This window comes from Phocoena phocoena, chromosome 13 (genome assembly GCF_963924675.1).
Source record: "Phocoena phocoena chromosome 13, mPhoPho1.1, whole genome shotgun sequence".
Lineage (NCBI taxonomy): Eukaryota > Metazoa > Chordata > Mammalia > Artiodactyla > Phocoenidae > Phocoena > Phocoena phocoena.
The window spans coordinates 8071432-8088937 of NC_089231.1; the positions used below are offsets into that span (position 1 = coordinate 8071432).

The 17506-nt window shown below is 38.1% G+C and overlaps 1 protein-coding gene across 1 annotated transcript in view; it reads right to left on the reverse strand.

Annotated features, from left to right (window-relative positions):
• DOK6 (docking protein 6) overlaps positions 1–17506 on the reverse strand; it is a 392906-nt gene that overhangs the window by 113327 nt on the left and 262073 nt on the right. The window lies entirely within an intron of this gene.

Here is a 17506-nt window from a genome sequence, read left to right on the forward strand (position 1 = left end):
AATAGGAGCACAGTAGAGGCAGGCTGCAGCGCCTCAAAGAACCCTCACAATCCCCACGTACAGCCGCTCCGAGTGCAGAAGAGGAACAAAGGCAGACATGGGTGTCTGAAGTGGGCAAGTACAGGAACCTAAGCACCGCCCGGCTCACCTGTGGGGTGCAGAGAGGCCCTGAGTCCCATTGAAGATCTGAAGGGCAGAAGCCTGGGAGAGTTTGGAAGTAGCACTGGGTGATGAACCAGGAGCAGAGGAAAATGGATGAGGCCACAGATTCGGCTGGCAGTTACGAGAACTCTACTTTGGTGTTAACTGGCCATCTTACTCTACTTCTGTGGTAGGTTTACTCACCCAAACAACCAGATTATACCTTCTCTTGCATCAAATATTGAATACTTTTTCCCTCTAGCCTCATGGTCAGTTACCTTGCTTCGTATTTCAACAACAGAAACTATCAGAAGACAACTTCCACATGCCTCTATCATGAGCCCCAAATGCCTGCCTCCATTTATATCATCCTCCATTACACCTTCCTGTTTAAAATACATACATACATATATATATATATATATATATATATTTACTGTAGCTGCTCGCTTGTTCACTAGATCCCATTTCCTCTCATCAACTCAAGGACATTATTAGTGACATTTCCCTCCTTCTTCTGCTTTATCATTTTTTCCCTCTGTATAGTATGACTCCTGTCTTCATGCAAATGTTTTTTAATATAGCTCATCTTCAAAAAAAAGTTTAACCTCACATTCTTTTCCAGCTACTTCTCTATTTCTGTTATCTTCATGATAAAATTTCTTGAGTCATCGTCCTTGCGGATTCTGATTTCTCTCCTCTCACTCTTGAACTCACTCTTGCCCCCATGACTCCACTGAAACAGGTCTTCTCAAGGCCATCGGTGGCCTCTGATTTGCAAAATCAGCATGTTGCTTCTCAAGCTTCATCTTACTCATCTTCTCTGTAGTACTTAACATGGTTAATATTATCTACTTCTGAAGCATTTTTGCCCAGGAGTAAGTAATGGATGTTTGTATCTTCTCTTCCCATAAGTGAGGCATTCAGGTATATAACTTAAAAGCAATCTACTTGCTGGTGACTCTTCCCTGATATCCAGATACATATACGCAGCCACCTCCTGAAAATCCACTTGGTTGTCCACGAGATATCTCAAACTTACCATGTCAGAAAACAAACTGGATTTTCAACCCAATCTTTCACCCTTTCAGTATTCTACATTACAGTAATTGGCATCTATATTTTTCTGGTTGCTTGGTCCAATTCTCAAAGTCAATGGTTAATTCATAGGTTTTTTTTTCACATTCCACATCTATTCAGACTCTAAATTTGATAGTTTATCCTCTTCTCCCCTGCTAAACTTTGGTCCATCATCACTTGTCTGGATATTGTAACGGGATCCTAACTGTTCTCCTTGTTTTCATCATTACTTCCCGACCGTCTGGTCTCCATACAACATCTGGAGTAAATCTCTTTTATAATATAACGGAGGCTGCGTCATGCTGATCTAAGTATCTCAATGGCTTCTGAATCCAATCAAAGTAAAACCTAAAGTCCTCAATAAGCCTCAGAGGATGCTACTTAGTCGGGCCCAAAGCATCTGTCTGGTGTCATCTCCTAAACCTTCCACACTCACTCTGCTCTGGCCACGCTTTCCACTCTTTAAATATAAAGCGCAGTACTGTCCCTGGCTGGGTCTTTGGGTTTGATACTCCCTCTTCCAAGAGCGTTATTTCTCAAGTAACCACCTACAAAGCTTCTTCTTCACTTCCTTTAGGTATCTACTGGAATATCACCTTAAATAAGATGTCTTGTTTGACCAACTCTATCAAGTAGCATCCATCCCCATCATGCCTATACCTTTACTATGTTACGTTTTTTCTCCAAAACACTCAGCAACACCTGATATATTATTTATGTTTATCCTAATGTGCTTATTTTGTTATTGTCCTGCCTCAAGAACCTATAAGCATCATGAAGGCAGAGACCTTTGTTCTGAGCCATCCAAGCACCTAAACAATGCCTGGCATATAATATGAACACAATAACTACCATATTTTGCCAAATATAAAACACCAAGGATTATAAGACTCACCCAACTTTATGTATCACAGTTATGTTCTTATACAAAGTTTTTTAAAATCTCTTAAAAATGTATGTATTATAAGACTTAGGCTCACTTGTCATAGATTATTACATGTTACTTTTACATATGCATAAAAAATATAAGTAAAGTAAGTTAACAAAGGAATTTCTAAAACGTTTGCACATACAGAGTCCAACTCTTCTGAATCAATCCAGAATTACCAATGTCCTTTGTTTTTCTTTTTTCACAAAATATTACTTCATTTGCCATCAGGAGTGTTAGTGGTACACAGTTCTTTATTAAAGAGTATGCTGCTTTTGACTTTAAAATTTTCTTCTAAACCACTGACACCCATTCTACAAGTTTTATGCTGGCTGGTGAATACTTTATCTACAAGAAGGTGTTCACAATAAGTTTTGTTTTTCTCAAATGGTCCTAAAATGTTTCTTGAGTGAAACACTGAAGAGTTGACATTAAACTGAAATATAATTAAACTCAAGAAGTGAAGCACTAACGTTACATGTAGCTTCTATTGAAGGGATGAAAACATTGGCATCAATGAGCAAGGCTGTGTGCCTGCAGGTAATGGCAACTACATTGCTAGCGCCACCTGGCGGCCACCATCGAATAATGCCATTCGATGTAAATGCCATAATAGTAACAACACAGATCTCAATTCCAGACATGTGAAAATATGTGCGTCTTTTGAATGAATCAATCAGTCATTAATAAACAAATGGTTCAAATGTTCTAAAAAAGCCAGCCTGGATTAGTCTCCTGTGAGATGTAAGTCTCATTGGTGGAGGTGGAGACCTGCCACATCCAAGGAGGAGATCAAATCAGAACTTCCATCTCTTTCCATTGATTCTCATCCTCTCGTCTGGATTCCAGCAATCGTTCCTTAATTTAATGACTATTACTAAAGTTTAGGAACTTTTTGAAGGAGAAGTAAAAAACCTGAAAGGAAGGCCAAAACTGTCATTGGAATCCCTATAGACCAAATAATGAAAAGCAATTCACATTAAAGTATGTATGGGTTCAATAAAAATGTACTGAATCTTAAAGTTAATGGAGCAAAAATTAAGATCAGAGCCTCCATTTCTTGATAAGAATGGTTTCCTAAGTCATTTAATTAATGTTTTATCCTAGGGGAAAAAATTAGTCCCAGTGTTGTAGTAGCAAGAGATTTACCAAATTTGGCACACACAGAAAAGACACTAAGTTCCTCAAAGGCTTTGTCTTAGTATTAATTCTCTGGAAGTAAAGGAAAAGTTTATACAGACATAGGACTTTTTAACATCACATATATCCGTGATGCAGATGAGGCCTTTCTTATTCCCTGTACTATGTAATTGAAACTCAATGGAACATGATCATTTAAATCTTTTTGTGACATTGAAAATCTCATTAATTATGAGATACTTTCAATCATTTGTCAAATACCATGACGTTTTAGAGAAAGAGAGATGACTAAATAATCCCTGTCCTTAATGCGCTCATAGGGTACTTGGAGGGACAGATGGACCAATGGTTATAATATAAAGTAGGAATTGTAATAAAAGAGATTTAGTGAGTAGGTACTGAAATCACAAAAAGGTTATGGATTAGGAAAATTAGTTCACTTATGCTGTGTAATTAAAAAAAATAATAAAGGTAACTTCAAACCTCAATGGCTTAACACAACAAATGTTGATTTCTCACTCAAGCTATGTCTGATACGTGTCTGGGCAAATCACCAGGGCAAACTGGATTCAGAAACCCAGGCTCCTGCAATCTTGTGGCTAAGGCATTTCAGCAATAGACCACTTCAGTTGCACAGTGGGTGAAAGTGTTGGAAAATTCTTCAACAGGCATGCTCTAGACTAATTGTACACCCCCCTCCCCAGTTTATATATTGAAGCCTCGAACCCCAATACGACTATATTTGCAGAAAGGGCCTTTCTGAGGTAATTAAGGTTAAATGAGGCATAAGAATGGGGCTCTGATCCAACAGGATTGGTGTCCTCATAACAAGAGACACAGGAAACGTGCTTCCTCTCGCTCCCTTTCCACCATGTGAGGGTGCAGTGAGAATGTAGCTGTCTGCAAACCAAGAAGAGCGCCCTCACAAGGGACCACTCAGCAGCACCTGATCTTGGACTTCTCAGCCTCCAGAACTGCAAGAAGTAAATTTATGTTGCTTAAGTCTCCCATTCTATGGTATTTTGTTACGACAGCCCAAGTTGACTAACACAAGACATTCAAATACTCTGGTACAGAGGCAATGTACATTAGCCCCTTGTCCAGAACTGTGTCTCATGGGGCCCACCTAATTGCAAGGGGAAAGGTAAATACAGGGGAGTCGGTGGACTGCTTGGTAAGCACGACTGTCTCTGCCACAATCATCACTTCTGGTCAGCAAAGATCCCTTTCCTCTCTTTTTCCTACACACTCAACCCTTCCCTAAAGGAGACAAACCGAAAAGCAATTCATCCAGCCCTCGATTCCAGCTCCAGGTCCAGAATCTGCAGGTGATATGCAACAGTATCTAAATCAGTTCCCGATGTGACTTCTCTTGATTCCAAAAGAATGATCTAAAAGGAATTTTTCTGCTTTTCCCCACCTAATGAACAGTGGTTCAAGAGGGTCAGGAAGCCCAGCACTGCAGACACTCCCCTTTAAGCAGAGGGGATAGGAGACATGCGGAAGGCGGGACTGGCCCTGGTCATTCTGAAATGCTGCTCACCAGGTAACCTGAGGTTCCTTACCCTAACTAAGGGTTAACAGTGATCCTTGACCCTCATTCTGTACCCACCATTTTGGATTTTTTTTAAGACGTACTTCTCAGATTTGCTATAATATTTTGTTTCCTCTTCCCCAAACCTCTCTCTTTTGGTTTCAAGGTGCTACCTTGACTTTGTCAAGTTCTGTAGGAGCACCACTCAATCCATCCTTTACCCTCGGTCATCTTTTATAATTAAAAGATTATCCTAGGCACCATACTCTTAAGCTGCCCTTTACCTCGAACGCCTTTATCGAGAGGTTTTAGCAATAAATGTGGAGACTATACTCTTATTCTGTTCTTTTTCTTGAGGCTGTTTTAACTTATTTTTGTCACTTAAAAGGCTTTCTTAATTTTATCTCCTTACTCTTTGGTGACTCAACATACTTATCTTTTCCAATTTTGCAGGGGTTTGATTTTTTTCAAATCCCTTTCATTTTTGCTTGCAAGTTCTCAAGTTTTCCCTGAGATCCTTTCTTTGTAGTCTCTTGCGAGCCAACAAACATTTTGTTTTCTAACTTCTTCCCCTAGATGTTGTTAGGGAATACAGTTAAAAACAAAATCCTCTTCCAATCTAGAAATTCTCTCCACAAAAGTAATAGAGAAAGAAAATACTCTTGATATCTTATTCATATTAAACCAGAATGTGATGCACATCACAGGCAATCTGCTAAGAGACTGCAAAGAAAAAGACATCTCGCCCTTTTCATAGTCACAAGCAGATATAACCCACTATGTACATGTTCTCAAGATAAACAATAACTGGTCTCAAGTAAGAGGATGTGACAGCAGCATTTGCCACAGAGTTCATCCTAGATTCACCTGGTAACTGGAGTGACCACCTAGATTAGCTACTTGGTTTTATCTAGAGGAAAAACAAACTTCTCACACCTTTATGACAGGAGGTAGTTTTGCAATCTGGAGCCAAGCACCACTGACATTAGGCTCCTACTCTCCCACAGAAACGGGGGGTGAGGGGAACTCTCTCCTTTCATGTTTAAGAAGTGGTTCCTGAGTCCGAGAGAGAGAGAGAGAGAGAGAGAGAGAGAGAGAGAGAGAGAGAGAGAGAGAAAGAGAGAGAGAGAGAGAGAGAGAGAGAGAGAGAGAGAGAAGGGCACTCCTGGTTCTTAAAGCTGACAAAAGACCTATTTCATTTTCAGAAGGATTTATATGCATTTCAAATAGAAGAAAGTACTTACAATTTTACATTTTCTAAAGTAAGTAAGTTCAAAGAAAAAGGGAGGGGAGAGCAATCTTTCTGCCCATTTTCAACAAAGAATGAAGTCTCTTAATTTTAATTTGTATTTGGTCTTACAATCCAGAAGCTCATTACACGTGCGGTTGGCCTGGCAAGTTATCACACGTTTCACCCAGAGGAAAGAGCTCTGTCAGCATCTCATCAACTGCATGACATCTCTTCTCCAGCTCCCACATCCCTCTCCTTTATCCCCGGCACAACCGTGATTTCAATGCCACAGATCTTAGGGCTATTTATTTATTTATTACTGCAGCTGGCGCTCTTCCTGCTATCAATTTCTATCAGGATCAAACAGACTTATCCCTAAATAACAAACAAAGTGTCAGTGGTTTAATGCAGCAGGAATTTCTCATTTATACTAGTCCACTTTGGTTCTGGGCATCTATCCTGGGCAACCAGGACAACATTGGCATAGGAAATAAGTGCATTAGCTTAAACAGATCACTTCTGTTCATAACCCTTCGTTGGGAGCTAGTCAGATGGCGCCCCAGACTGCCCTGGGTGTTGGGAAATGTAGGGGAGCAGGAGATACTTGGAGAGCAGTACTGTTTGGGCAAAAGGCCATTGAATCTAATTTTAGGGACTTAGGAGTTTTCCCGAAGGAGACGATCTGCTACTGGAATCATAAAAGATGAGTTGGAATGATTTGAGCTAAAGTGGGAGGACAGTGGGAGATGGCAGGATGTTCAGGATGGATGGACGGCACGGGCAAAGCTTAGGTGACCTTCATTACGTGTTATTTGATGCTGGAGTTTAGAGCAGTAAGCAGGACATAAGCAGAGAGTTTGTTGAAAAGGCAAATAAAGTGCAGAACCAGGAGTGTTTTATAGGCCATGCCGAGAAAACTTAGTCTTTATGTTACAGGCAGCAGGGAGGTGCTTTTAATGCATGAAAGTACACATAGATTTAAATTTTAGATATATCTATCTAGTGACGTTGTGGGCTATCTTTAACCAGGTGAATAATTTCAAATAAACAGAGTAGCAGATGTCTTGGTCCATTTTGGGCTGCTTTAACAAAATATCACAGACTGGGTGGCTTATAAACAACAAAAATTTACTTCTCACCATTCTGGAGGCTGGGATGTCTAAGATCATGGAGCTGGCAGATGTGGTGTCTGGTGAGAGGTTACTGAATCATAGACACTCTCTTTTCACCTGTTCTCACATGGTGGAAGGGAGAAGGAAGCTCTGTCCAGCCATTTTTTGACTATTTTTTTAAAAAATTCAGGTACAGTTGATATACACTAAGTTTCAGGTGTACAACAACACAATGATTCACAATTTTTAAAGGTTATAGTCCATTCATAGTTACTATAAAATACTGTCTATATTCCCTATGTTGTACTATATACCCTTGTGGCTTATTTATTTAGTTTGTAACTTTTAATCTCCTATCCCTATCTTGCCCCTCCCCTTGCCCTCTCCCCACTGGTAGGCACTATTTTGTTCTCTATATCTGTGAGTCTGTTTCTTTTTTGTTATATTCACTAGCTTGTTTTATTTTTTAGGTTCCACATATAAGTGATATCATACAGTATTTGTCTTTCCCTGTCTGACATATTTCACTTAGCATAATACCCTCCAAGTCCATCCATGTTGTTGCAAATGGCAAAATTTCATTGTTTTTTGTGGTTGAGTAATATTCCATTGTATATATATACCACATCTTCTTTATCCAATTATCTGTTGATGGGCACCTAGGTTGCTTCCATATGTCGGCAATTGTAAATAATGCTGCTATGAACATTAGGGTGCATATATCTTTTCAAATGAATGTTTTTGGTTTTTTTTGAATACCCAGGAGTGGAATTGCTGGGTCATATGGTAGTTCTATTTTTAGGTTTTTGAGAAACCTCCATACTGTTTTCCACAGTGGTTGCACCAATTTACATTCCCACTGAGTATAAGGGTCCCTTTTCTTCACATCCTTGCCAGCATTTGTTAGTTGTGGTCTTTTTGATGATAGTCATTATGACAGGTGTGAAGTGATATCTCATTGTGGCTTTAATTTGCATTTCTCTAATGATTAATGATGTTGATCATCTTTTCATGTGCCTGTTGGCCATCTGTATGTCTTCTTTGGAAAAATGTTGATTCAGGTCTTCTGCCCATTTTTTAAAAATCGTGCTGTTTGTTTTTTTGATGTTGAGTTGTATGAGTTGCTTATTATTTTGGATATTAACCCCTTATCAGTCATATCATTTGCAAATATTGCCTTCCATTCAGTAGGTTGTCCTTTTGTTTTGTTGATGGTTTCCTCTGCTGTGCAAAAGCTTTTAAGTTTACCTGTAATTAGGTCCCATTTGTTTATTTTTGCTTTTATTTCCCTGGCTTTAGGACACCGATCCAAAAAAATATATTGCTACAATTTATGTCAAACAGTGCTCCACCTATGTTTTCTTCTAGGAGTTTTATGGTTTCCGGGCTTACATTTAGATCTTTAATCCATTTTGAGTTTATTTTTGTATATGACATTAGAGAACATTCTAATTTCATTCTTTTACATGTAGCTGTTCAGTTTTCCCAGCACCACTTATTGAAAAGAGTGTCTTTTCTCAATTGTATATTTTTGCCTCCTTTGTCATAGATTAAATGACCATAGGTGTGTTGCTTTATTTCTGGGCTGTCTATTCTGTTCCAATTATCTATGTAACTATTTTTGTGCCAGTACCATACTGTTTTGATTACTGTAGCTATGTAGTATAATCTGAAGTCAGGGAGCATGATTCCTCCAGTTCTAGTCTTCTTTCTCAAGATTGTGTTGGCTAGTTGGGGTTTTGTATTTCCATACAAATTTTAAAATTTGTCCTATTTCTGTGAAAAATGCCCTTGGTGTTTTGATAAGGATTCCATTGAATCTGTAGATTGCCTTGGGTACTATGGACATTTTAACTATATTAATTCTTCCAATCCATGAACACGGTATATGTTTCCATCTGTTTGTGTTGTCTTCAATTTCTTTCATCAGTGTCTCATAGTTTTCCAAGTATAGGTCTTTTAACCCCTTATGCAGATTTACTCGTAGATATTTTATTATTTTTGATGTGACTGTATGTTGGGCCACTTTCATAAGCTGTGTGCCTGTAACAGCAAGAGCTTTGAAAGCTATCAGATGTAACGTATTTACAAAAGATGATTAAATTCATCAAACACCTATTTCACATGCCCAACACTGTACACGGCAATACTGGTAATCAAAAAGGATCCTTTGCTTTGAAGAAATCAACATTCTTCTATGAAAAAAGCTAAAACACCAGGACATGATTTTATAGTATCAGCCCAGAGTGTAATTAAAAAATAGAGACTGTATTTTAACAAACGTGCTGAATATAGATATACAAAGGGACTCTTTCTGGGGAAGTGGTCACCTACAGAGGAGATGCACATATCACTGTTAATTGCAGTTTCTTAGACTGGCTTATGAAAGCTTTAAGAGGAATTTTCCAAGTGAGTTAATGTGCCACTCCAGACCAGTCTTACGACTTCGGGTTCATTTATTTTAATGCTGGTGATAACCACAGGCATAAGCCTCAGGACACTGTGAGGCTAGAAATCCACCAGTGAGCACAAGCATTGAGTGCTGAACTGCTTATTTTTTTTTTTTTTTTTTTTTTTTTTGCGGTACGCGGGCTTCTCACTGCTGTGGCCTTGCGGAGCACAGGCTCCGGACGCGCAGGCTCAGCGGCCATGGCTCACGGGCCCAGCCGCTCCGCGGCACGTGGGATCTTCCTGGACCGGGGCACGAACCCGTGTCCCCTGCATTGGCAGGCGGACTCTCAACCACTGCGCCACCAGGAAAGCCCTGAAATGATTATTTTTAATTAAATAGCCATAACCTTAAAAAATTCCCATACATATGAAAATATTTTAGTCCTTAATTAGTCAAATGAGTAAACCTACCACTCACTCAAAAGACAGTGAATTCATCAGTATCTTTACCTGTTACAGGCACACAGCATATTATATACACGTGGTCATGCTAGTAATTCGTGAGTGCATTTCAGCTAAAGCTGTATTTCACTAAACTTAAAAAAATTCAGAATTATCTTTTTTTTAGCAACTGTAGAAGAGTACAGACAAATAATACTTTACATGTTGTGAAGGAAATTGAAATTGTGTCAACATCAGCTGTTTCAAAACATTTTTCTTTCATATTTCTTTAGTTTTTTATTTGCTTAGGTTTTCACCATCTTATTATAGCTTACTGACCATCTGACTTTTAAAAAACTATAACTTTATTAAATAATTTCAATTTTCATAAATAAAAGATAAGAAGAGATTTTAAAAAGGGGGAAAAAAACTAGTATTTTTTGAGCACTGAATACATTCCAAACCTTGCCTAATTCTCAGACATCACAAAAGGCTACAAAGTAATATTTCAGTCCTTGTGGTCACAAATAAAGGGTATAAGACAAAAGAATGAAAATCAATTTGGCCAAATACATAGAAGAACAAGTATTTTAACCCAAATCTAATAGTGCTGCGAAAACACATATTCTTCCATCTTCATAGAGCTTTGCTGATGTGTCTCATGTTTCATGGCACAGTCAAAGGAAATATCTGTGTGCCGCATGTCCGTTGTTTCCAGCCACAGTTACAGATGGTCCTTCAAATCCATCCTCGAGGATGCAGAACCCAGTGGATACAGAGAGCCAACTGTACTACACCATTTTATATGAGGAACTTGAGCATCCTTGGATTTTGTTATGCACAGGGGGTCCTGGAACCACGCCCCCACAAATACCGACGGACAACTCTACTAATAGATGATAGAAATTTATCATACCGTTACAAGGTATTAGATTATAGGGAACAATAGGTGTGTAAAATTTAGAACAAAAATATATTCCAACACTTCCACATACAAGATTTATTTTTTCCAGCTTTACTGAGGTATAAGAACAATAGAGGTTGTATACATTTAAGTTATTCAACATAACTTTTTTTTATTAAGACCATTTTCTAGTGTAGTTTTTAGTTTCACAGCAAAATTAAGGGGAAAGTACAGAGATTTGACAACTACCTTCCCCTACACATGAATAGCCTCCTCCATTATCAACATCTCCCACCAGAGTGGTACATTTGTTTTACTTGATAAACCTACACTGACATCGTAATCACCCAAAGTCCAGAGTTTACATTATGGTTCACTCTTGGTGTTGTACATCCTATGTGTTTGGACAAATGTATAAAGATGTGTATCCATCATTATGGTATCATCCAGAGTATTTTCACTGGCCTAAAAATTTTCTGTGCTCTATTCATCCTCTACCATCCCTGAACCCCTTGGCAACTACTGATCTTTTTACTGTCTCCAGTTTTGCTTTGTCAGAATGTCATATAGTTAGAATCATAAGGTGTGTAGCTTTTTCAGATTAGCTTCTTTCACTTAGCAGTATGCAATTTAAGGTTCCTCCACATCTTTTCATGACTTGATAGTTCATTTCTTTTTAGGGCTGAATAGTATTCTATTATTTGTATGCAACACAGTTTATTCATCCACCTTCTGAAGGACATCTTGGTTGATCCCAAGCTCTGAAAATTATGAAAAAACCTGCTATAACCATTCATGTGTAGGTTTCTGTGTGGACATAAGTTTTCAACTTCTTTGGGTAAATATCAAGGAGCCTGACTGCTATATTGTATGGTAGGAATATGTTTAGTTTCATAAGAAACCACCAAATTGTCCTCCAAAGTGGCTACACCAGTTTGCATTCCTATGAGCAAGGAATGAAAAGTCCTTTTATCCCATATTCTCTCCAGCATTTGCTGTTGCCAGTGTTCCAGATTTTGGCCATTCTAGCAGGTGTATACTGGTATCTAATTGTTATTTTAATTTACATTCCCCTGATGATATATGGTGTACTTATTTTCCATCTGTATATCTTCTTTGACGAGTTATGTGTCAAAGTCTTTGGCTCATTTTTTAATTGGGTTTTTGCTTTCTTACTGTTGAGTTTTAAGAGTCTTTGTAATTTTGGATAAAGTCCTTTATCATATGTATCTTTTTCAAATATGATCTCCCAGCCTGTGGCTTGTCTTCTCATTGAGAAGTTTTTCGCAGAGCAGAAGTTATTAATTTTAATGAAGTCCAGCTTATCAGTTAATTCCTTAATGGATCATGACTTTGGTGTTGTATCTAAAATGTCATCGCTATACGCAGGGTCATGTAGGTTTTCTCCTATGTTATATTCTAGGAGCTTTATGGTCTTGCATTTTACATTTAGGTCTGTGATCCATTCTGAGTTAATTTTTGTCAAGGGTGTAAGGTCTGTGTCTAGAATTATTTTTAGCATGTGAATGTCCAGTTTTTCCAGCACTATTTCTTGAAGAAGCTAGCTTTTCTCCATTGTATTACCTTTGTTCCTTTGTCATAGATCAGTTGACTTTACTTATGGGGCCTATTTCTGGGCTCTCTATTCTGATCCACTGGCCTATTTGTGTGTTCTTCACTAATACTACACTGCCTTCATGACAGTAGATTTACAGTTCTGTCTTGAACCCCGGTAGTATCGGTCTTTTCACTTAGTTCTTTTCCTTCAATATTGTGTGGTCTATCTTAACCGTGTTTAAGATTAGTGATATTAAATACATTTATAATATTGTGAAACCATCATCACTGTCCATCCCCATAACTCTTTTCATTTTGTAAAATTGAAACTCTATACTCATTCAACAATAATTGTCGATGCCCTCTCCTCCTAGCTCCTGGCAATCATCATTCTACTTTCTGTCTCTGTGATTTTGACCACTTTAGGTACCTCATGTAAGTCGAATCATACTGTACTTAACTCTTTGTGGCTGGCTTATTTCACTTCGCATAGTGTCCTCAAGGTTCATCGATGTTACAGCATGTGTCAGAATTTCCTTCCTTTTTATGGCTGTGTAATAATCTTCATTGTATGTATATATCACATTTTAAACACCCATTTATCCATTGATGGACACTTGAGTTGCTTTCATGTTTTAGCTCTTGTGAATAATGCTTCTATGAATATTAGTGTACAAATATCTTTTTGAGACCCTACTTTCAATTCTTTTGGGTGTATACCCGTAAGTGGAATTGTTGGATCATATATGGTAACCCTATTTTTAATTTTTTGAGGAACTGCCATACTGTTTTCCACAGGGACTCTACAGTTTTACATACCCACCAACAGTGCACAATGGTTCCAATTCCTCCACACCCTCACCAACACTTATTATTATTATTATTTTGATAGTAGCCCTCTTAATGGGTGTGAGTGGCATCTCATCACAGTTTTGATTTGCATTTCCCTAAAAATTAGTGACGCTGAGCATCGTTTCATATGCTACTGACTATTTGTATATCTTCTCTGGAGAAATGTCTACTTAAGTCCTTTGCTTATTTTTTAACTAGATTGTTTTTTGTTGTTATTAATTTTTGGAAGTTCTCTCTATATTCTGGACATTAACCGCTTATCAAATATATGACTTGTAAATATTTTCTCCCAATTCGTGAGTTGCCTCTTTACTCTGCTGATATTGTCTTTTGATGTACAAAAAGACATATGATAATTACTGTGATAACTGGTCAATCATATGTCTTCTTTGGTGAAGTTTCCGCTTGAATCTTTTCCCTATTTTTAAAATTGGCTGTTGTTTTTCTTATTTTTGAGTTGGAAGTTCTATATATGTTTTGGATAAGTGCACTGTCAAATATGTGACTTCCAAATATTTTCTCTAGATCAGTGTCTTGCTTTTCATTCCCTTAAAAGTGTTTTTGCAGAGGCAAGTTCTTAATTTTGCTATAGTCAAATTATCTTTTTTGGGGGGAGTAATCATGCTTTGGTATCACATTTAAAAACTGTCTGCCTTACCTTTTATTTTAACTAACTGGTCATACATTAGAGAAGGAAGGATTTCTCTCTGTATTACTGATCAAGAAAGGTTTAAGGATAGAATAAGCCTCACTATGACATCACGAAATCCTTGATTATAGCACCTAGAGCATTTGCTTCCATTAACCATCTTCCTATGGGAACCGTATTGTTTTATATTTCCAATCGTTAAAAATCTGTAACCAGATTTTCCCCAGGCTTCTCAGTAAGGATAATATTATCAAAGTTAGTGAGACATATATTTTAAGCACTGACTGTGTTATATTAAACATTGTGCTGGATAGGGAGGTTATGTTTTGAACAATCATTTTATAAAAAAGGATTCGGGGCTCGCTTGAATTCTGTTATGCAGGCATTTGAGCTCATCCTCAGTTTTGCTTACAACACTTATGAGGTTATGCAAAGTGAAAAAGCCGCATCAGCAGTTAAAAAAGTGGTTTTGTCTCTCACAGGATAAAACTGCACATAATCACGAATCCTATGACTTCCTCTGCAGGTTTGGATTTTTTTTGATTTTTTGATTAAAAAATCTTGCATGACACATTGGTGGTTTTCACTCTTAAAATACAAACTTAAAATCTTTATGGTAAAAGAGCAATTCCTGGGACTTCCCTGGTGGCTCAGTGGTTAAGAATCCACCTGCCAAGGCAGGGGACACGAGTTCGATCCCTGGTCCAGGAAGATCCCACATGCCGTGGAGCAACTAAGCCTGTGCGCCACAACTACTGAGCCTGCGCTCTGGAGCCCACGAGCCACAATTACTGAGCCTGCGTGCCACAACTACTGAAGCCCACGAGCCTAGAGCCCATGCTCCGCAACAAGAGAAGCCACCGCAATGAGAAGCCTGTGCACCGCAACGAAGAGCAGCCCCCACTCGCCGCAACTAGAGAAAGCTCGCGCAGCAACGAAGACCCAACGCAGCCATAAATAAATAAATAAATAAATTTATTTATTTATTTTTAAAAAAAGAGCAATTCCTCTGAGCAGGCAGGGGGCCATGACTTCACCTCCCCAGGCTGCGCCCCTTTGAGGACAGCTCCCAGTGAACGCTTCCCGGTCCCCGCTCTCTTTCTGTCCTCACATGTATGGGGTATGAGTGTGAGGACGTGTGAGGTAGGCTCCTCCAGAAAGAATGACCTTGCTCCACTTTTACTGTTTATCCTTATCTTTTATCGGTACAGTAGAATTTAAAGTGCATTTTGGAAAAAGCCTGTCGGTCGAGAAAGGACTATTTTGGCATCCAATTTTATGACATTCCAGTACATGCAGCAGTTATGAATAAACGGCTAGAGACTGCTTCCAAACGATGTGCCTTGTGCAAAGAGCTAGTAACATAAAACGCAGAAAACGTCATTCTTCAGCTCAAGCTTCACTAGGATGACAGGCCGGGCCTTACCTGCCAACTTTTCCTTTAAATTGTCACTTGTCATCACTCATGCCATTCCCCTCCCCGCTTCTCCCGGTCCTGACCTAGGGAACACAGCGTCCTGCTTTCATTTCTCTGGATCACACATGGACAAAACCTTCTGCCTTTGGCTACCTTTAATAAGAGTGAGATCTTCTGGAATTTACAAACTAGACACACAGAATAATGGTCAATAGGGCAAAGGACACCCAAATTTCAAAGAAGGAAAAACATAGAAATGAACACAAGGACACACCTCCAAACATAAAGAAACAAAGGAGAAAAGAAAAAAAATAACAAGATATCCAAGTCCTCTATCAAAATAGAAACATCCTAAATCATCATTTTAATGCTGTGGTTATGGGGTCAAGAAGAGCACTCTCTTTGCACCCTTAGAGGGTGTGTGAATTGATTTTACTTCCCTTGAAAGCAATTTGCTATATTGTGAAGAACCTTGAAAATGTTCACAGCTTTTGACCCAGTAATTCTTGAAAAAGGCTCTGCTAAGAAAATGATCAGATATTTGCACATCTTTTTTTCGCAGATGGTCGGTCAGTGTGGCTTTATTTATACTAGTTCATTCTGGAAACACCCTAATATTAAATTAATGATAGTACAGCCATATGTTCAGATACCACATGACCACAAAAATCTTGATTTTAAAGGACTCAGAGATTACTTCTCAATATAATGTTAAGTGAAAATATGCTGATTTTAAAATATATTGGAAAGAAGTAAACCAAAATATTAAAAGCCATTTTCTCAAGATGGAGAAATTATGAGTGATTTTAAGCTTTTCTTTCCAATTACTCCCTCAAAAGTTTGGGTTAACTTTTTAATCAGACGATATAAAGTATTTAAAAACTGAGATTTACAAGAAAAATGTAAAAAGTTCAAAGCCTGCTCAGGTTATGAAAACATACTTCTGACTTTACTGGGCCTACCTAGGAATAAAGGCCTGGCTGTATCTCACAGCTTCAAGACCCCCTCTCCAGAAAATGCTTGGGGCTCTCTCCCCTTCCTTGGCACCATTCCTTCCAGAGGAAGTGTTTTGTTGTAAAAGTAACAAATGCTCACTGTCAAACCTCAAACAGTGGGAAAGTATATAAAATAAGAATAGTAAATCCCCTCCAACTTTCTTTCCCCACTTTTTCTTTTCACATTAAAAACACTGGGGGATAATTTGCATATAACAATGCACACCAATATTTATAAACAGTTCCATGGCTCTTGACAAAAGTCAGGATACAGGGCATTTTCACCACCCCCGAAGTTCCTCGGTGTTTCCTGGAGTCCATTCTCTCCCTATCCCCAATCCTAGGCAACCATTCATTTGCTTTCTGTCACTGTAAATTAGTTTTGCCTGTTGTAGAATTTCCTACCGATGGAATTACACATAATGCTTACAGCAATGTTATTGAGATTCATCCAAGTTGTGTGTCATGGGTAGGTAATATTCTGTTGTATAACTATTATAATTTATCTATCTAGTCACATAGTGACTTCACTGTAATTACCTTATAAGGCCACAGATTCATTTCTAGAATGTGATAAATCATGTCCCCAAGTGTGAATACATTAAACATCTCTTATAGAGAATCCCTAAACCTAAGTCTTGTCTTGGATGTGTGACAACAATATCACAAAGGGGTCAGAGCATAATAACGTTGATTCAGTTGGTTGAAGCTCACGTCTAAACCCGTACCTGTGAATAATGATTGTGAAGCAAGCATTCATTTTAGACATTTATGGATTCCAACCATATGCTGTGATCAAGAAACCAATGTATTTGTCTTGACATACTACATTTAAAATCGGAATTACACATTTCATAAACTATGGATTTGCCAACTTTTTTTTCAGTCATTCTGAATTAATAATACTTAATTAATGTTATTAACATAAACATCTGGGTAAATGAATATTGCATTAACTTATCTCAAACCTAAAAGGTAGTATTTAAGCAATTTTATATAAAACTCCTTTCAAAATATTTTCCTTTGAGAAAACCCCACAAGTATAATGCTGGCAAGGACATGTTGAATTTTATGGAGACCCTATTGCACCAAAAATATAGGAGGATGAACCCTAAATAAATATCGTAATAATTT